Here is a 22,585-nt window from a genome sequence, read left to right as displayed (position 1 = left end):
TATGTATGTTAATCTTGAATTCATTTTCATAAATTATCTTTGAAAATGTTCATATTATTTTCTTATTTCTTCAAAACCTACTATATTAATCATTTTTATCTAATAAATGGTGAATTTATTTATTGATTGATTTTTAAGTTTTTTTATTATTAATTTTAAAAAAGAATAATATAAAATATTTTGAATAGTTAATAAACTAATATAGATATCTTTTTAATTATAAAACTAAAAAAAACTTAGAGATTAACATATCGGACCAAAATGCAAAAAAGTACGATAAGCCTTAAAATAAGTATTGTTGTTATAGAAGTCAGTCATGTAGTTGATAAACTAGATTTATAATTAATTTATTTTAAAATATGAAAAATTAATATTAAATATATTTAAATAAAAAAGATAGCATAGTCAAATTTATATATTAAATCACCTATTAATTATATTATTAATATTTAATAAAATTGAAATATATAATACATATTTATATTTAATAAAAGAATAATTATTATGAAGTTGTTTTTGTTATTGAAATAACAAATTTATTTTATAAAATTGAATAGCAATACGGTTATATGTATTTCATGAGGTTCCATCTGCCGCTACAAAGTATGTAACATGTGTCACATATGATTTTGCTGAGAGAATGTTATTGGAGACATATTCTGATCGAATAAGTTTTCATCAAAAAACAATCTCCAAAGCGAGATGACTCGTGCTGCCAGATGTCATCCATCATGTAAGTGTGATCCATTAATTTTTTATGAGTTTCTTCAACATGTCCTTCTGCAAATTCAGCTTTCATTGGAGAATCTGGTTTCTGCTGTGTGGCTTGAGTTGAGCTTTCTCCAACTTTTGGTCTTCTGGACTTTTCATGACTTATGCAAGTTGTATTATCATTTATGTTCTTTGGATCATGGAGATTGATGAATTTAACATGCTCCATTAATTTCTTTGTGATTTTTTAGACTAGGAGGATAATCATCAATGGTTTCCCATAGGTGAACATAACTCTTAGAATCAAGTAGCTTTGTTGCAGGATCTGTTTGATAAGGTTTGTGTAGAAAGAAAACAGTCTTGAGTTGGCTAATAGCTTCTAAGTCTTATCTTCTCTCTTTAACCTTGTCTATGACTGGTTTTAATTGATTTCTCTTTTATATGATTTTTGTCATGTAATAAAAGAGATTGTTCCTAGCATATTGATTGAGCTAGGACGGTGAAGAAGATACCATGATTCTTGGAGGAAGATTCTTGGTTGTGGATGCATGGGTTGGTAGTGGTTTGACCATAAGAATTAGATGGAAATTGTGCTTAGTTGTGATTATCTGGATAGGTTTCATAGGTCGGGATAGTAGATCAGGGATCATATTTTGAGCTCCTTTGATATGTTTTACAGAGAAATCATATCTGGAAAACCAATCTTTGAGGCGAAGGGTTTGAGGATTTGATGGAATCTTATTTTTGAATTCAAGGATCTTGGGAAAGAGGAATTGTCCATCTGGACTTCAAACTAGTAACCTCTTAGGTGGAAGTAAAACTTTTGGATTCCCATTTTTACGGCGAGAGTTTCCTTGTAGGTGGTGTGATAGTGTTTTTCAGCTTCTTTAATTGGCCACTGACATGACCGCGGTAGTATTTTTCTCCTTCAAGTTCTTCTATCAAGATTGCTGCCCAATAATTATCACTCACAACACTTTGTAGGATTATTTTACCATTCCCTAGGATTTTTAAGGCAGGTGGAGTTTGTGAAATCTTCTTCAAAGCCCTTACTGTCTCAGTTTGCTTTGTTTCCCATGGTGGGGGTTTTTTCTTCAGCATTTGGGATAGAGGACTCGTGTATCTCGTCAGTTTTGATAGGAAATCTATGATATAATTAATTATACCAAAAAATTGTTGAATTTGCTTAACTGTGAGATTTTCATCAGGAAAGTTTAACAATTATTAAGCAATTAGGTTGGGGGTTGATATCTCCCTTGGGAGAAATACATCCCTAAAAAATCAATTTATGTTTTGCCCAATCAACTTTTCTTTTCAGAGAGCGTCATTCCATGTTGTTGGGCTATTTGAAGGAATTGGCCTAATAATTATTTATGGGTTTTTTCATCTTTTAAGAATAATAGCACATCATCAATATAGATGAGGATACTATTGAGAACGGGCTCAAAAATTCTAGTCATGGACTTTTGAAAAAATGATGGAGCTATCTTAAGCCCAAATTTAGGAATGCATAACGTTGTTTTGTAACGGTCCTCAGGGTCGATACCCAATTTCCAAAATCCTGACTTAAGATCGAACTTGGAATAGATCTTGTTATCTTTGATGAAAACATTTAAGGATGAGACATTTGGAATGGGAAATTTATAATCTTTAAGAAAATGATTTAGAGGTTTGTAATCAATTACCAACCTTTTTTTTCCTCTCAACTTTTCAGATCTCTTTTCTACATAAAATGCTTGGCAAGCCCATTCTGATTTGGTTGGTTCTATCAAACCTTGTCTGAGCAGTTAGTTGCATTCTTCCCAGGCTAATGTATTATCTTATAGACTCATTCCTGGATAAGCAGTCTTGGTTGAATTAACATCTTCATTGAGCTTAAAAGGAAGTTGGACAAACAAAGTCTTTATTTTTCCATAGAGGTTTTGGATGGCGGAATTTTTATTGGCTGTCTGTGTAGCGGTAAATTTATAACAATTAAGCTATGGATAAATTTAATGTCAATAAAACCAGAGTCGCCACCGCGCTTTTATTGTTTCCAAGGGAAAAAGGAAAAGTACGAACAAAACCCAAAGATAAGAAGTTTTCAAATCAAAACTAATAAAATGCCAGAGATTACAGGTAAGGGGGTTGGTTACACAGAGGGAAGGTGTTAGCACCCAAAGTGTCCTAGGTACTCCTAGGGAGCCCTTTTTTTTATGTACATGTGTTTTTGGTATGAAATGATGTTTGCAATAAATAGAGTGTGGGGTGAGAAAATAATTCATTAATTATATTTTTGTGTTTGACAAGACCTTCAGACTTGTGCCTACGTACCAACATAAAATGAGGGATCAAAACCTCGTAGTTCGTGGTAACAATTTCAAAATGAGTGAGTTGTTTTTTAAACAAAATTTTAAGTTTAACAAAGGCACAAAAGGCCTAAAAGAGTTTGAATGAGTGTTAGTTCTTTTTGTCTTTTGAAATTTTAAGTCAATATGGTTAAGTTCATTTACAAGTTTGATTAAGAAAAAAGAAGTTTGAAAATGCAATGGCATAAGGCCAAAGTTTCTAATTTACAATAAAGTCTAAGTTTAGAAATCACAAGCAAAGAAGTTTTTTTTAAAAAGGGGGGAGAGATTTGAAATTAAAGAAGTGGGAGGAGATGAAGAGACTAATTCTAAGCAAAAATTTAAAAGTTAAGAGTTGAAAAGATCTGACCAATGGGATGCAATCCAATAGACAAGAATGTCATATAGAAACCCAATTTTCCCTTGGACTTTAGAAATCAAGCAATATCAATACACAAGTAGCAAGGTGGAGAGCAAGGCATCAAATAAAGATAGCCCCATACAAACTAGCAACTTCATAGTCTTCTTCATAATCTCTCATGCATCAGATGACATACTCCTTAAATGGCTCAGAATAAGGCATTAGACACAGGTTCAAAATAACATTTACATCAAGACCATGTAGCAGATGGACTTAAAAGGGATCTCAATACTTGTATCAGATGAAAGTTCAATTCACAATGACTGGCTTCAAAAAAATTAGCATTGGCCAAGTCCTTTTTGCATAGGGAAGGTTGCCTAATTCTAATTCCAATGTCTCAGATCAAATCCAACAGTCCACACAAAACATTTTTAGGGGGTTTTGTTATTATTATGTACATTAAGTTCAAAAGACCACAAACACAAACAAAATACACAAACAAGTATATACAATCACAATATAATCATAAGATATGGCTGAAGTGAGCAAAGTGAAAATGACATTAAAAGAAACAAGTTAAATGGTATGAATAATGGCAAATGATAAAGACTTGAATTTAAAGTGCATAAAGTAAATGAATTGAAATTAAAAGTTAGTCAAATGTTAGTTAATTAGAAGTTAGTATTGCTTTTGTTTTTCAATTGTTTAAGTCATTCTTTGTAGAACACTCAACCCTCTATTCACAAGCATGGATCCTTGAACCAAGACATCTTCCAAAGGAAGGAAAAAAGGCCATGTTTCCATACAATACCATGAAAGGGGGGAGACTTACAATCTCACTTACTAGAATGTTATGCTTTTGGGTCAAAATTTAGCGTTATGTTAAGCAATCGTAATTGGACTTATGTAGAAGTCACAACTATTTGAGGTCGGGCAATAGAAATTTTAGTGTTAATGCATGTTAGAGATATGGTATAATGAACCATACTCCTAAAACATACCACACTTAAAAGAAAATGGCAAAAGGGTGGACCTAATCTCATCCATACTTATATTGGTTTATGAACCAATTAGCCTTAGGATGTAGAGATATCATAGGTCAATGAAATGGATGGGATATAAAGGGATTGAAGATGAAGAAGGAGGGGAAATGAGACAAATACAAATTGGTCATGGGAAGACTTTTATCAAATTAAAATCATTCATTCATATTGGGAGATGAAATGTACATTTCATCAATCCCTTAAATCCAATGATTTTAATCCAACAAAGTCAAATCAACCTTGACCAAGGTCCAAACAACATAGTCAAACTCAACAAGTCAACACAAATGGCTCAACACCATTTATTTACAATTAAACAATTAAAAATCAATTAAAAATGCGTTAAATTAAATTATGGTTAATCAAAATCCTAAAACCTCTTCAAGACACCAAATAAATGACTAAGAGATTTATCATAGGTCAAACAAGGTCAAAGGACCTTGAAGAAAAAATTTCATAATTTTTGGAAACTTAAAAGTATTCTTAAACAATTAAAAATATGCATAAAAACAATTAAATCATGAAAAATATTAATATTGATCCAAAAAATAATTTTAATTCAGAAAATGAAAGAGAAAAATATTTTAAATTTTATTGTGAAAGTCCCATATTTTTTGGATCAATATTAAAATTAATATGAATTAATAAAAATAAAGCAATTAAAACATAAATCATAAAATACAAAAAAACGTGGACCACTTGATCTCCCTCATTAATTGAGGTGGCAGATCAAGTGGATCAAAGTGCGCTATTTTCGGTGGACCTTACCGGATCCACCTTCAACCATCACCAAAATAAAAAAGGAGGACATGAATTTAAAGTAAAAATTCTCAAGAGTGATCGCGACTTTGGTAAGTCTATGTGAATCGTGACTGCAAGTGCACAGTCCTATCGCGTAGTTTTAAAGATTATCGAACCCACAAGGACTAATAATCGAACGTATCGTGGTCTGAGGTTACTATGTAAATCTAAGGCGAATGATTGTTCTAAGATTGAAGGGATGAAGAGAAATAACTATAGAATAGAATAAAGATAAAGATATAAGATATATGGGATATCAGTATGTAATACATCAATCCTCGGGGATTCGATAGATAGTTGGTGTAATCTTATTGGTTAAAATATTCTTCAGTAGAAATTATTTATAGAAAGGACTTAGCCTCACACTCTCGTTTTATTGACTTCGACCATACTCCTAAACCAGAATGTTTGGTTATCGCGGTCTCATTTTGAATTTAAAAGTACTTTTTGAATATAGATAAAGTCTAATTAATCCTAAAGCGCTCTCGCTGTATTTATGATCAATGCCTAGTTTTAGCTATCTGGTTAAAATCTCAAACTCTCGTTTTTATTGACCGTAACCTTAGTTTGTTTTGTACTCTCGTACGAAAAACAGTTTGATTAAAATAAGAAACTAAAACTGGAAAAATAAATTTTATAAAAACTAACACCAATTATTTATTGAATCCCGTCGTTTCGACGGTCTTTACATACCGATCCCTAAGGGTTTAGCCGGACATAGATCCGGTGACAGACATGGCAATTGGGGAATTAAACATACAGTAAGGCATAAATAAATAAAACAGTAAACAATAATAAACCTGGATTGCAATTTAAGAACTGGAATTGAATCTTGAATCTTCGATTAAATAATTCCGGCAGGCTTTGGAAATGAATACCCCTTACAACTGAATCCCAAATGCGTGAAAAATAATAAACCGTAATAGTCCCCGATGTGGAGAAACTATCACTTTTACAATGGTAAGAAACTGCCTAGAAAACTAAAAGAAAAATAAAGCAGAACAAAAATTAAGCGTAAACTAAAAACTGAAGAAGAGAGAGGTAGGCGAGTCTGAATGGTTCCCCTTTTTATATCCTTTTCACATTCCTCAATTGTAGCAAGAGTAGTGGAAACCGTGGCTAAAAGAGTGGAGAAAAATTAGGAAAAGTGGGGAGACTTGGTTGTGGCGGTTGCCACAACCCTAAATCTATGATGAGTGGCGAGCGCCACTCTTGTAGCAACCGCACACCACTTTTCAAGGGCTGATGGCGGGCACCACCTTCCTTTTGGCCTAATGTGGCGGGCACCACATCCTTTCGGTAATGGGCGCCACAAGCCCATTTGCTTTGGTGGCCCATTATCCCATTGGATGGTTCATTTTCTTCTCTTTTCTTGCCTTTTTTCTTTCCTTTTTGCTATTTCCCATTTTTCTTGCGGTAAACCTTTTAATCGATGAATAACTGCAAATAAGCATAAAATAATGTGTAATAAATAGTGTTAATCGAGTAAAAAGCAGTGCATATAGGGCCAAAAATACGATACGTTTTCGCGTTATCAAACTCCCCCATACTTAAACCTTTGCTTGTCCTCAAGCAAATGCTGCATACATGAAAAAGTTGTAAAGTATTTGCAGCATACATTATCAAGACTCGTAGAAAACACAGTTGCATTCGGATACTCATTCTAGTCTATAAACTTTACTTTGGTTCAAATTTCTATTAACAGGTACTCACTTCCATACTAAGGGTATCGTTAAAACACAAAGTTGCAATGTTGCAACCATAAGTCTCCCTCATATACAAACCAATCTGAATCATGTTGTCATGCCTAAGCCTACCTTACTAAACCTTCTTTTTATCCTTTTTCATTCTGGCGCAAACACATTAAGCCCGTTATCCTTTCACATCCATAGCAAGATAGTCTGTTAGTGACTATGATCTCATAATTTTTTTTTCTTTTTCGCACTTTGGCTCAAATAACATTTGAAGTTGGTTATACCGTTGGGCTAAATGACCGGGTGAGGGTCACCTAACTTAGAGGGAACAACGTTTTTCATACATTTTGTAATCTTTTCTTCTCTTAAGCCCTGAAAATCATGCACTTATTTGCATCGACTTCTTGCGTAGTGTGTGCTTAGGATGGTGTTGACTGCTAGATAAACTACTTAAGGAAATATTAAAGGATAGAATTTAAGGCTATGGCATGACAAGTACTCAAATCGATCTAATACTTGGGAGATTTAAGGTGTTAAAGCGACACCGATCTTATAAAGCTTTTCCAAATCTCTACAATTCAACCTCAGTTTGGTTTATAGTTCAGAATTTTCAAAAGATGCACTGTATTTCTAAGTCTAGATTTTTGCAAAAAAATTGTATGGCTCAAGTAAACATGAGAATTAGTAAACAATGGAAACCACGCATAAAGACTCGACAACACATTGATATTTAACTCGACTGACACTTTAACAAAAATTAAAATAACCATAAAAATTATAAAATAACAAAAATAAATAGCAATAATATAAATCTAACTAGAAAGCGGTAAATAAAAAGCGGTAAAGCTTCATCCCCCCATGCTTAAATCTTGCATTGTCCCCAATGCAATGACGTAAGATAGGAAAGAAAGGTAGAATCTAGTTTATTCTGCTACTGACGTCTTATGCCACGTGTACGTGGACGTCCATCGTTCCCTGGCTGTTAGGTGGCGTGTAGTTCTGGAGATCTTCTACACGCATTGTCAGTGTTGCCATTTCATCGACCAAGTCAGACATGTTCTGTTCGGCCCTGAAGGCATAGTCGTGTTGATCATGCTGCATTTGGCGAAGGATTTGCATCATTTCAATTTGCTGAGCTCCCATGGTTTGAAGCTGTAGGTCTCACACTGAGCATCTAATTCTCTATGCCGCAGCAGTTCAGCATAGATATCATCAAGAGTGGCTGGTGCCACATTTCTTCTTGGTCTCTGACTGGAAGATGTACCTGCAACATTTTCAAATGAAGTGTGTGTGATGTGCTGGTCAATAGCGGGAGCAGTTTGCTCCAGAATGTGATCATCATCGGTGTCCCCGCCAGCAACTACATTCTCAAAAATGTGCGCGAGGACTTGGTTAGGAGTTGGATTATTAGTATAGCAATAATTATCCGGGTTGCGCACGTCTGTGCGATTTGGATTAGGGAGGATAAATTCTTGTAACACATTATTAGCAATTATTAAATTAAATTTACCGTCACTCCTTCGTTTTACTAGTTTCATGTTGGTTGCCATGTCAATGTCAATGGCATGATGCGGGAGCGGGGTTAGTCTGAAGATTTTTTCTTCGAGTCCTAGGACTCTGGCTATGGAGATTATTAAACCTCCAAAAATAATCGGGCCTCACTTCGCATTGATAATGGCCTGCATGTGAGATAGCATAAACGGGACGGTATTCACCTTTTGTGGCAAAAATATGGCGAACAAATAAAAGAGTTCTTTTTCATTCACCTTGTTAGAATTTGCTCGGCCAAAAATGGTGCACCCCAATAATTGGCGGACATATCGAATAGCTGGATTTTGAATTGAAGTGATTCGGTTTCCCTCAAAACTATGGGTTACTGAACCGGTTATTGCCTTCCAAAATGGTTGGAAGGTGCGTTGCCAACCCTCAATATCTAGGACCTCACTTACTACACCATCCCCATGGGGAAAATGTAGCAGGTCCGCTAATTGGGAAAATGTAAGGGCGTATTCTACGTTAAATAAATAAAAATGGACATTCCCACTAGAGCAGTTTGTGTTGGGTGTGGGACTAAAAATTAATGAGCTTAGGAATTTTAATGTTAGTTGAGCATAGACAGGGTCCTTGAGAGATAGAAAATAATTTAAATTTAAAATGTCTAGCATATAGTTAACACTATCTTGAATTCCTAAGGCATATAAACAGTGTTCATCGGCATACCTTGTCGATTCAATCTTTCTGGCGCTTAGAGACGTGTACATCTCCTCTTGTAATTCGCCCGACTCGCCGTTTTTGAACACTATTTCGTATTCCCTCATCTGTGCCATAATGGATTTTACACCCCTTGTATAATATAGTGAGAATAGAGCAAGAGAGGAGAGAAATATGTGAGTGATAGTTGTGAATTGTTTAGGTAATGTGGGTGGTTTATATAGAGGTTAAGGTGGTTGGAAAATTAATTGGTAGATAAATAACATTAATCATATTCAATGCCTTGGTCCACGAGATTTGAAAATTGGTTGAATGACATTAAGCATTATCTGCATGCAAGGAACATTTCATTAAAGGTGAGTTGAATGGACCAAAGAACACAACTTGTGCGTGCAGGCTTGTGTAGTAGCCTGCACCACTTTTCATGTGTGTGGCGGGCGCCACAACCCTCACATGGGTGCCACAACTGCGTGTGGCAGGCGCCACATGTAGTGTGGCTTCCCATGCGTGTGCTTTTATATTTTTCTTTGACCATGCAATTTTTGATTTACCAATAAATATAGTGTATGGGAAATAATAAACATGCTACATTGGAATGGAATTTAATTGCAACATTGACGAATAAAAGAATCGGTTAGACGAGAAAAGGTGAAATAATCTGTCTACTGAAATAAAAGTAAATGAAATAGTTAAATAAATTCCAATGTGTAGAAGTAAATAACAATAAAGTTCCAACATGAAAATAAAATAAAATGAAAGTCAGTAAATCGGTAACTCTATAATAAATTAGCCATTACGGCGACTGCTAGTAGAAGGAGCGGACGAGTAGAAGTGCTGGTAAATGTGATCCAGGTTCTCTATCACTACATCCATAAAGTCGTGGAATTCCACGCGTAGGGTGCTCAGCTCGCCTCTCAGATTGGTGACATTTGTCTGAACAGCTTCGATGGTAACAACATGATCGGTGAGAGGTGCAACAGGTATAACTGGGGCATGTGATTCAGCATCAGAGAGATAATTGTCATAGTGGTCGTATATTTGGGTGTCTCTGGTAGAGAGGGTGGTGCATCTGGTGGTCCATCCAAATCATAGAGCCAATTTTTCCTATCATGTACACTCGTCCTAGGGTCTGGCAAGGTAAACAGGTGTACCACTTCGCGATTGATTAGAAACTCAAACACGTCTGGACCTAGGTTCCTAATGATACCGGTGTTGAAGCAAAAGTCAATATTCATTGGTCGTATTCCACCTAAAGGGGTGAGCCTAATAAGTGGCTGTCTCAGTCCGATGGCATTTGCTATCATGGTTTCTAAACCTCCCACTAAGATTGGTCCATAGTGCTCTTGTGCCATACGGTACATATTAGCTATCATAAATGTAGCAGCGTTAACAGGTCGGGCCTGTGATGCACAGTACATTATGAAAAGTTCGTCTTTGGACACAAAGGTTTTATTCTGTTCCTTTCCAAACAAGGTGTGAGCTAGGATCTTATGGAAGTAACGAGTCACAGGGTTATGGATATTCTCTGAATGCATAAGGTCTGGCTCGGGGTGGTCGTTTCCTGTGATGCTACCCCAGAAGAGATCTAATTGATGGTCTACTAGCCTGTCTTCCTGGGTAATGGTAAAGGTATCAGGACCATGAGGGCAATCTAGGAGTTCAACCATTTCTCTGTGGGTGTAGCGGTAATCCATATTAAACAACCTAAAGGTGATTAGGCCTTTGTTAAGTCCAATACCATGGTTTGGCAGGTGCACTAGGGAACTTAGGAATTCTAAGGTCAACCTACTGTAGGAACTAAATTTTCTCTTCATAGCGAAGGTGTCCCAGCCTTGTTGGTTAATTAGGAACGTAACACTGTCTCTCATATCTAACTTGGTCATGGAGCGTCCATCTGGGTACAAGGTTAGTGTCATTTCTCTCTGAGCTAGAGCCTCAAAACGTCTCCTTTGAGCTCTGCCTCTGAAGACTATATCCATGTAATCTACTTGTTGCATTGTGATAGTCAGTAGCTAGATAAAATCAAGTAGATGATAGCATTAAGTTAATAATGGTCAATAATACAGAAATGTACTGATTAACTTTAAGAGAAATAAATAAAGAAGAAAATAAAGAAATGAAGATTAAACAATAGTAATAATTATAAATTTATGATTAAATTAAATAGTTAAAGACAGAGTGTGGGTTGTCTCCTACCAAGCGCTTTGTTTATTATCGTAAGCTCGACAAAAATAGGATAGGTGTTATTCTTTCAAATGAGCGTGAGGCTCTGCAAACTTAAGATTTACAATGAAATCGTTGTTATCACCGTTGTGGTAATGTTTCAAACGTTGGCCATTTACTATGAATGGTTCGCTCGTTTCTCCTTTTATCTCTATTGCTCCATTCAGAAAGATATTGGTAATTTCGAAGGGACCGGACCATCTAGAACGAAGTTTTCCGAGAAAGAGTTTGAGGCGGGAGTTAAATAGGAGTACTTTGTCGCCTTCCTTAAACTCTTTCCTTAATATGCGATTGTCATGCCACTTTTTTGTTCTTTCTTTATAGATTCGGGCATTCTCATACGCATCTAACCTAAGTTTTTCTAGTTCGTGGATATCTAATATTCTTTTCTCGCATGCGGTAGTATAATTGAGATTAAGGGTCTTAATGGCCCAATATGCTTTATGTTCTAATTCTACCGGCATATGACATGATTTTCCATAAACTATCTTAAAATGTGTGGTTCCTATTGGGGTCTTATAAGCTGTCCTATATACCCACAAAGCTTCTGGTAATTTTGAGGACCAATCTTTCCTAGAGGTGGCAACTGTCTTTTCTAAGATTTGTGTAATTTCTCGGTTCGAGACTTCTACTTGCCCACTCGTCTGTGGGTGGTAGGGTGTTGCTACGCGGTGCCGGACTCCATATTTAACTAATAACTTTTCAAAGATTCTTGAAATAAAATGGGAGCCACCATCACTGATGACAAGTCTCGGCACTCCGAATCTAGGGAAGATTATTCGCTTAAAGGGTCTAATTACCACTCGTGTGTCGTTCGTTGGAGAGGCAATGACCTCAATCCATTTTGATACGTAATCGACCGCAACAATGATGTATTTGTTACTAAAAGAAGATGGGAAAGGTCCCATAAAATTGATTCCCCAAACATCGAAGACTTCTACTTCCAAAATGCCTTTAAGAGGCATCTCGTCGCGTCTAGATATGTTGTCAGTGTGTTGACACCGGTCATAATTTGTGATCGCGATATGGACATCTTTCCACAGAGTGGGCCAAAAGAGGTCTGCTTACAAGATCTTAGTGCAAGTCTTCGAGGTGCTTGCATGTCCTCCATAGGGGGAAAAATGACAGTGGGAAATTACATTTTCTACCTCATCTTCTGGGACACATCGGCGGAAAATGTCGTCGGCGCCTCTCTTGAAAAGTATAGGCTCGTCCCAATAGTAATGTTTAAGATCATGGAAGAATTTTTTATTTTGTTGGTAGGTTAAGTCTGGCGGAAGTACCCTAGTTGCTAAGTAGTTGACGAAGTCAGCGTACCATGGTAGTGTGGTTTGGATGTAAATTGCTTCCACTACTTCGTTTGTTTTGGTATCCTTATGGGTTAACGCATCTTTAGTTGTATTGCTTTCCAATTGGGCTATGAGTCTTTCGTACGGAAAATCATCGTTTATAGGCACTCGTTTAGGTTCAATACCTTCCATTCTTGACAAGTGATCGGCCACAACGTTTTCCGTGCCTCTTTTATCCTTGATTTTTATGTCAAACTCATGTAATAGTAATATCCACCTTAGGAGTCTTGGTTTGGTGTCTTTTTTGTTTAACATGTATCTAATTGCAGCATGATCGGTATAGATAATTATCTTTGTTCCTACTAGGTAGGAACGGAATTTATCCAGAGTGAACACTACGGCTAAAAGTTCCTTTTCTATGGTGGCATAGTTCATCTGTGCAGGGTCTAGGGTTCTACTTGCATAGTATATTGCATGAAGTTTCTTGTCCCTTATTTGTCCTAAGACTGCGCCTACAACATAGTCACTAGCATCACACATGATTTCAAACAGTAATCTCCAATCGGGCGGTTGCATGATATATGCGGTAATAAGAGCTGTTTTCAGTTGTTCAAATGCCGCTAGACATTTTTCATCAAAGATGAATTCAGCGTCTTTCATCAATAGACCAGTCAGTGGTTTTGTGATTTTTGAGAAATCCTTAATGAATTGTCGGTAGAAACTGGCGTGTCCTAAGAAGCTTCGTATTTCTCTTACGGTTTTCTGAGGCTGGAGGTTTTCTATAACTTCTATTTTGGCCTTGTTGACTTCAATCCCTTTGTTGGATACTATGTGTCTGAGCACGATTCCTTGTCGGACCATGAAATGGCATTTTTCCCAAATTAGCACTAGGTTCACTTTTACGCATCTTTTTAGTACCATTTCAAGATTCGATAAGCAGCCTTCAAAGCTCTGTCCGCATACAGAGAAATCTTCCATGAAGACTTCCATGATGTCATCTATGAAATCTGCGAAAATTGTAACACCCCGAATTTAATTAATTATATAATTTGAATTATTTAGATTTTTCTATGATTAATGAGTATTTTAAATTAATTGTGTATGATTGTGGGGGCATGTATCCTTGAAATAGAAGTATGGAGGGAGTAAGAGTTTGATATAGTTGTTGATAATTAATTAGAATTTTAATTAGTGATTGAAATAAATAGTGTTTTATTCGAATTAATTAAATAAATAATAAAATAACTAGAATATGAGCATCTTAATTAAATAATGAAATTTGGTTATTTTACTTATTTAATGGGGATAATGAGAATTTTTAATAATTATCCTATAACTATTTTATTTTATTTGTTGGAATAAAATAGAAGAGTAGAAATAGTATGGAGAAAAAGAAGAATATTATTAGTATTATATTATTAAAAGAAAATTAGAGCCAAGAGAGATATGGTGGTAAATAAGATGATAAGTGAGGGCAATGGTGGAAGTTCCTAATTGAGGGGGAATTAACTTAATGATAAAAAGGTTAGTAAGAGAGTTTGGAGGATTTTACGTAAAATAGAATTTTGTGGTGAGAAGAGGCAAGAGTTAGGGCTAAAGGAAAACTCCACTGTTAAAGCTTGAAGTATGCATCTTGTTGAAAAATCTAAGGTAAGGCTGAGAACTTGTTCCAATAGTAAATGATATGATAGAAGGATAGAATGGAGGAACCCTTAACCTCCTTAGGGTTGAGTGTTTTGATTCATAATTTTGAATTTGGATGTTATGGTGATTATTATATGATGATGATATAATGAATTTCATGTGTTTTACATGTGTGTAGTTTTCTGTTTTGATGATTAAACTTATATTCACCATTGTTGCAATTTCGAAGGTTTTGGGCATAATCTTAAAGTTGTTATTAAATTATTTAATTGGGTTAAAAGTGTAAATTAACTTTATATAATTGTAGTATTACATGGGTTGTAATTTTATGAGCGTTTGACTTTTTACGGAATCAAAATCGGAGGTTCAAAAGGCCTCAAACGATGAAAAATGCAGAAAATTCTGCATTCTGCCCGTCGCAATCGCGAGCATTTTTTTTATGTTTTTCGGTCGAAATCGTTTTGGTCATAACTTTTGATCCGTAAGTCCAAATCGAGTGTCGTTTGAAGTGTTGGATATTTGAAAAAGAGGGATATAACTTTATTTCAGGAATAAAATAATTTTGGAGATTATTTCATGGACTTTTTTGGGGTTGAAGAAGATGAAAATTATGTTGGAAACTCGTGAATCATTTTGGGTTGGGGTTTAAAGCATTAGAAGGGAGACTCTAAGAGATATAATGTGATGGTGATAAGTGAATTGATTGAGTATTATTCCTATGCCTACTATGTTGGTGAAGTTTTTGTTCTTACGTTCGGTTAATGAATTGTTGACACATCCCGACGATTTCGGTCATAACTTTCATTTTGTAAGTCCGATTTTGATTGCGTTTGAAGCGTTAGAAAGATAATGCTTAGACCTAAAACATGGTAGTGATTGTTGATATGTTTAAATAATATTCACATGCCTACTGTATTGATAAATATATTGGTTTATACGTTTGGTTGATGAATCGTGGCATTGTTGTAATATCATTGTGTGATAATTATGTTGTTATGTTGATGATGCTAAAATGTTGATGAGCTGTTGTTATTTGTTGATATTATTCATGTGGTAACATGAATTTTTTGTTGCATGATGAATGGTGTGATGCATAAATGATGATATGTGTGTGGGGATCCTTTATGTGAACCTTATTATGTTAATGCATGTTATTTGAGAGTCATGCATCTTGGTGTACGGGCTTCGATCCAATTTTGGTGAGCCTCGATTCTATGGTGATGGATCGGGTGCGATTAGCTAATTCTTATTATGAGGGATTAGTGAAGCGTTACATATGTTGATGGTAACGAATTTTGGTGAGCCTCAATCCCATGATGATGGATCGGGTGCGAGTAGCTCATTCCTATTATAGGGGATTAGTGAAGCGTTACCTATGGTGATGGTAGCGATTTTGGTGTGCTCCGGTTCCAAGAGGGAATCAATCCTATGGTGGGGATCATGGAGTGAGATGAACCCGAGTGTTCATTTTGGTACCATGTGCATGTTGAGTCGGTGTTAAGTACATTGCATAAGTGTTGCATTTGTATTGGTTGTTATTGATGTGTTGTTGGATGAGATGTTGTTGCATATGATGTTAATGATAAATGAGATGTGGTTTTGTAGGATGTTGATGATAATTGATAAGTTGTCATGTATGATGTTGATTATAATTTAGATGTAAGAATGTGATATATTGTTGTGCATGATTGTGTAGATGTTGTACTCTATTCTTCATTCTATATCATTATTATTGAAATGAATTCTCACCCCTTCTGTTTGAATGTTGCTTTTGCATGGGCATCATGCAGATACTCAAGAGTAGTATTGCTGAAGTAAGTGAAAGGTAGCTCTTGGATTACTTCTTTATTTTGTCGCTTTTACTAGTGGTACCTTGCTTTGATCATGTAACATCGGGTTGGGTTAAACGTTTACTTTATTCCGTATGTTGATCATGTTGAAGTCATAAGACTAATTTTGTTGCTGAGAATTCTTAAGATGTTGAGTTGATTTATTACAACTCTCTTATTTTGTTATTAAAATTGAAGTTGAGACTAAATGTTATTACTTGCTTTATCTTCCATAACTGTGATGATAATTTCGCTGCGATGATACTTTAAAATGGAAGTGAGCATGTAGTGACAAGTTGTGAATCTCTTATTATGTGAATACATAGTACCGATCAGATGAGAAGGATGTCGTGTAAACATCCCAGGTATGATTCAGATAAGTGGGATGTCGTGTAAACATCCTTATTACAAACGTGTGTATTGAAATTTACTGTTAAACCCGTGTTACGGAGCAGGTCATGTGTGTTATGAATGTGTGACACCCTACATGGTTTTATTTTATATTTAATTTACGCGATAAATTATGTGTGGGGTTTAGGGTGTTACAAAAATTACCATCGTGCATCTTTGGAATGTTGCGGGAGCCTTACACAGTCCGAATGGCATTCGTCGGTAGGCGAATGTACCATAGGGGCACGTGAAGGTTTTTTTCTCTTGGTCGTCCGGATGAATAGGAATTTGGAAGAATCCCGAGTAACCGTCTAGGTAGAAGAAGTGAGAATGCTTAGCCAATCTTTCAAGCATTTGATCGATAAAAGGTAAAGGAAAATGATCCTTTCGAGTGGCTTTGTTTAATTTTCTATAATCAATACACATTCTACTTCCAGTAACTACTCTTTGTGCTATAGATTCTCCTTTTTCATTGTTAACAACTGTGACGCCTCCCTTCTTTGGTATGACATGTACTGGGCTGACCCATTGACTATCGGATATCGGGTAGATAATACCTGCTTCTAACAGCTTTTGCACTTCTTTCTTTACCACATCACTCAGAATGGGATTTATCCTTCTTTGATGTTCTCTAGAGGTCTTACTGTCTTCCTCTAGCATTATGCGATGCATGCATATGGAAGGGCTTATTCCTTTTAGATCTGAGATATTGTAGCCTAAAGCGGTTAGGTATTTTCTCAAAACGTGTAGAAGCTTTTCGGTGTCTATCTGCCCTAAATCTGCATTTACTATTACATGTCGCTCAAGTTCAGTGTCTAGGAATTCGTACCTTAGATTTTTTGGTAACGTCTTAAGTTCTACGGCTGGTTTCTTTGGGCAAGGCATATGATCGGGCATTAGTGCTAGGCATTCGCTTAGGTTGTCATCTTGGTATTCCTTGCTTAAATTTTCATCTTCATAAGTAGGAGGCCTTGGATTTTTCCGTATTTCGGAGTATGATGTTTGTTCATTCTCCATCTCTCTTATGCATTCGTCGATGACATCTAGTAGACAACAGGAGTCGTCTATGGCTGGTGCCTTTAGGAATTGTGTCAAAATGAATTCGACCTTTTCCTCACCAACTTCGAAGGTTAGCTTGCCTCTTTTAACATCTATGATAGCTCCGGCTGTGGCTAGGAATGGTCTTCCTAATATGATAGGGATGCTGGAATCCTCTTTTATATCCATGATTATGAAATCTGTAGGAATATAGAATTGTCCTACTCGCACCAGAACATTTTCCAGCATACCTACGGGAAATCTAACAGAACGGTCTGCAAGTTGTACAGTCATCCTCGTAGGTCTTAGTTCTCCCATTTTTAGCCTTTCGCATATGGATAAGGGCATTAAACTAATACTAGCTCCTAAGTCGCATAGTGCTTTGTCGATGACAAACTTTCCGATTACGCGGGGTATGGAGAAACTACCTGGGTCTTTCAGCTTAGGAGGCATATTGTTTTGTATTATGGCGCTACACTCAGTAGTAAGTATAACAGTTTCGTTATCCTCTATCTTCTTCTTGTTAGATAAGATTTCTTTGAGAAACTTAGCATATGAGGGCATCTGAGTTATGGCTTCTATAAAGGATATTGTGATACTCAATTGTTTTAGAAGCTCTACGAATTTTTTAAATTGCCCAACACTTTTAGATTTAACAAGTCTTTGAGGATAAAGGATAGGGGGTTTATATGGTGGTGGAGGCACATAAGGTTCTTCTTTCTCTACGGTCTCTTCGTTTTTATCTTCCTCTTGTTCGTCTTCCTTCTCGGCCACCTTACCTGGGTCTTGATGCATGGATGGGTTTTGAGTTCTAGGGTCGGTCGGTCCGTCTAGTTCTGTCCCACTTCGTAGTATAATAGCATTTTCATGACCTTTCGGGGTTGGTTGCGACTGTCCAGGAAATGTGCCTGCAGGAGAAGCGGTAGGTGCTTGTTGTTAAGCCACTTGTGATATTTGAGTTTCCAACATTTTATTATGGGTGGCTAAAGCGTCTACCTTGTTTGCTAACTGCTTGATTTGCTCGCTAGTGTGTATGTTTTGATTTAAGAAATCCTTATTTGTTTGAGCTTAGGTAGCTATAAAGTTTTCCATCATTATTTCTAAGTTTGATTTCCTATGAGCATTTTGAGTATTTGTGGCAGCTTTTTGATATCCTGGTGGTACATCAGGTGCTTGATTAGGTGCATACAATGCATTATTGTGTTTGTATGAGAAGTTATGATGGTTCTTCCAACTTGGGTTATAGGTATTTGAGTAGGGGTTTCCTTGAGCATAGTTCACCTGGTCTATGGAAGTTCCTGTCAAGAGTTGACATTCTGGGGGAGTATGCCTTGGAACTCCGCATATCTCGTAGTTTGGTGTTACGGCAGCCACGGTGGCTGCTGGTGTTATGGTCAAGCTGTCTATCTTCTGAGTCAGGGAATCTACCTTGGCGTTGACATTGTCAAGACTGCTCAATTCGTACATGCCGCCCTTCGGTTGAGGTTTTTCTACAGAGGTTCTTTCACTTCCCCATTGGTAATGATTTTGGGCCATACTTTCAATGAGTTGATAGGCCTCGTTGTATGGTTTATCCATCAATGCGCCACCTGTGGCGGCATCTATTGTCAATCTTGTATTGTACAAGAGACCGTTATAAAAGGTGTGGATTATCAGTCATTCTTCTAGACCGTGATGTGGACATAGCCTCATCATGTCTTTATATCTCTCCCAAGCTTCAAAAAGTGATTCATTATCCTTTTGTTTAAACCTGTTTATTTAGGCTCTTAGCATAGCCGTCTTACTAGGTGGGAAATATCGGGCTAAGAAGACTTTCTTCAACTCGTTCCACGTAGTGACAGAGTTGGATGGTAGAGACTGGAGCCAAGCTCTAGCTTTATCTATTAATGAAAATGGGAAAAGATGGAGTCTTATAGCTTCTGAGCTGACACCATTCGCTTTTACCGTGTCTGCGTATTGCAAAAATACTAATAAGTGTAGGTTCGGGTCCTCCGTGGGACTACCTGAAAACTGGTTTTGCTGTACGGATGACAACAGTGAGGGTTTTAGTTCAAAGTTGTTGGCTTCGATCGCAGGGGCAACGATGTTGTTATGAGGTTCATCATGTGAAGGGATTGCATAATACTTAAGAGGAAGGTTTTGCACTGGTTCAACCATATCTAGTTGAACAACTGATGCAGAAGTAGGAATGTTAAGGTCAGGAAGATTTAGCTTGATACGATGTTCCCGTATCAAGTCTCGTATCCTGCGTTCTAACCTAAGATAACGCTCGGGTTCGTCGAGTTATAGCTTTAATTTCTCGCCTTGAGAGCGAGTACTTGGCATACACTCAATAGATGTAGAAAGGGACAAAGAATTGTTTGCCTTAGTCTATACTGGGTAACGCCAGAGTTACGATATCGACTAAATTAGTCCTCGGCAACAGCGCCAAAAACTTGATCGCGACTTTGGTAAGTCTATGTGAATCGTGACTGCAAGTGCACAATCCTATCGCATAGTTTTAAAGATTATTGAACCCACAAAGACTAATAATCGAACGTATCGTGGTATGAGGTTACTATGTAAATCTAAGGCGAATGATTGTTCTAATGATGCTCAAAACTACCTTGTCCAAATGGTGATCAAAAGTTGATAAGCTTGATCTGGTTAAAGCACTTCAGGAGGTCTCAGAGCTTGGGAATTGTTGCAAAAGTTTCAGAGGATGCCGAAGGTGCTAATGGAATCAAGAAATTAGATTGAAACAAATTGAAACTCAAAACACGATAGTTGAATTTTCTGGAAAAATTTCAAGTTGCAGCAGGGATTTCTTGGCTCTCGAAAGCTTGCAAATGAAGGTAATAGCTTCCTTTATTTATAGGGAATGTGATTGGATCCAAATACATGTGCAATGATGTAGAATTCATGCAAAAAGAATTTGATCCGGTGTGTGAAAAGTGTGACTTGAAACTCATCAAAACTCAGCCAAATGATGCGTTTAAAGGGTCAATTAACTTATGGAGACTTGGTTAAACATGTTTAGGTCCAAAAAAGTTCTAATTTGGCTTCGCATTGAGATTAGTGAAGTTCAAAACTCGGGCAATGGCAATTTCTTCAGTTACAAGTCACCATGTTCAACCCAATGGGACACCCTTGTCGTGGCGCGAAAAATACCCGAGCGTAAGGAACGCTCGAAATATAAATGAAACAGAGTCGCCACCGAACTTTATTTATTCCCAAAGAGGGAAAGGGGAAATATCGATAAAACCCACAAAAATCAAAAAGAAATGGTCGTCGCAACCAAATCGGGTTCGGGAGTCGGTTATGCAAGGGGAAGGTATTACACCCCTCACATCCATCGTACTCGATGGGACCCATCTAGTTAGTTTCGTGTTAGAGTGTTAGCGTGATATCATTTGCGATCTTCTACTTATCGGGTGAGGAAAGAGAAAGAAAGAAAGGAAAGACTTAGGGTTTTTAATATTAATGTGCCTGACAAGATTTCGTAATCCTGCTCCTACGTATCTCCAGGTGCTATGAAGAACTCAAGCCATACGTAGTTCTACCCCTGAGAACTACTGAGTAGATTTCTTTTAAAGAGATTGATGCTTAGATCACATTTGAGCGATTAAACCTTTACTTGCTGCTCACTCTTGGAGGCTGAAGTCTTTGTTTGTTTCGCATCAAAATGGATGTTTCATACTCTTTTCTGAAAATGTTTTCGGAGTCGCACAAGGGCGGAAAACAAGTTTGATGAGTTTGAGTTGATTTTAAGCGGAGACAAGCATCTAAGCAGGGAGCTCTACTGCAGTACTCAGATGCTCGAAAAGGAAGAGGCCTAAGCCCAATCACTCTCTTTTCATCCAAAATTTATTATGAAAATGTATGGCAAATTAGGCCAAAGTTCATTAACGGAAGACGATTAGTCAGACAGAGAGCTCTACATCAGTGTCCAAATAATCGAGAAAGAGAAGGTCGATACCCAATCAATCTTTTTCTTCTATAAGAGAAATGACCCAATTCTGGTAATTACTGTATGTTAATATGGAAGACGAATGTTTGAACATTGAGCTCTACAACAGTATCCTAACATTCGAAACAGAGAAAGTCTAAACTTAATCAGTTTCTTCCATTTTTATTGTGAAAAGTTTTTGAAAATAGGGGGACAACTTGACGTTGGATCAAGCGTCTGAAGTTGACTTTATGAAAATAGTTTGGATGTGGCGGGGGTAGTGCTCGACTTTGCAATCAATTTGGATTTGATTTGGAAAAAAAAAGACTCGACGTTGGATCGAGTATTTGTTTTTGTTCTTTTCTAAAAGGGTTGATTTTAATCTTCTGTTAACAATCAACTAGCACAGTAAGGCAAATGGAAGCGATAAATTTATTACACATGTTTAGGAATGGGGGTACAGTTTATCGAATGGGGATACAACACGATAATTAAATTATATAAGCTTTGAAAGACAATTGAAAAAAATAAAAGAATCTCGTTGTAAGAAGGCCCAAGAGAAAGCCAAGGGACTCGAAATGAAATCAGAAATTTTAATTACATAATTTAGCGTAATGTTAAGCAATCGTAAAGTGATTCATACTCAAATCACCATATTTGAGGTCGGTCAACAAGACTCTATGCACTTAAGCAATTTCTAAAGTTAAATTGAATTTTTAACTCCAAAATTTCTAGGCATCTGTGAAAAACCGATCGGACAAATAAATCATTTTTTTTATTTAATAATTAAAATAAAAAATTAATTAATCCATAAACAAAAATATAAATAACAATAATAATAATAATAATACTTAACATTAATAGTAATAATCAATAATAATTAACAAAAATAATCGACACAAAAAATAAAATAAATAAATAAAAACAATAAACAATAATAATCCATAATAATACTTAACAATAATAGTTAAAAACAGAAACAAATAATAATAGTAATAACAACAATAATTTAATTAGTAAATATTAATATAAAATAATAATAATAGACAATAACTATTAACAATTGTAAATAATAATAATAATAATAATAATAATA

The 22,585-nt window shown here is 36.2% G+C and overlaps 1 non-coding gene across 1 annotated transcript; it reads left to right on the top strand.

The window, feature by feature from the left end:
* The first annotated feature begins 19,227 nt into the window (after positions 1-19,227).
* LOC127115965 (small nucleolar RNA R71) lies at positions 19,228-19,334 on the top strand. Its single transcript, XR_007800961.1, has one exon. It is a non-coding gene; the product is annotated as a small nucleolar RNA R71 (small nucleolar RNA).
* Positions 19,335-22,585: the final 3,251 nt, after the last annotated feature.

Source organism: Lathyrus oleraceus, chromosome 1, assembly GCF_024323335.1.
Source record: "Lathyrus oleraceus cultivar Zhongwan6 chromosome 1, CAAS_Psat_ZW6_1.0, whole genome shotgun sequence".
Lineage (NCBI taxonomy): Eukaryota > Viridiplantae > Streptophyta > Magnoliopsida > Fabales > Fabaceae > Lathyrus > Lathyrus oleraceus.
This window is presented reverse-complemented; position numbering and strand designations above follow the sequence as displayed.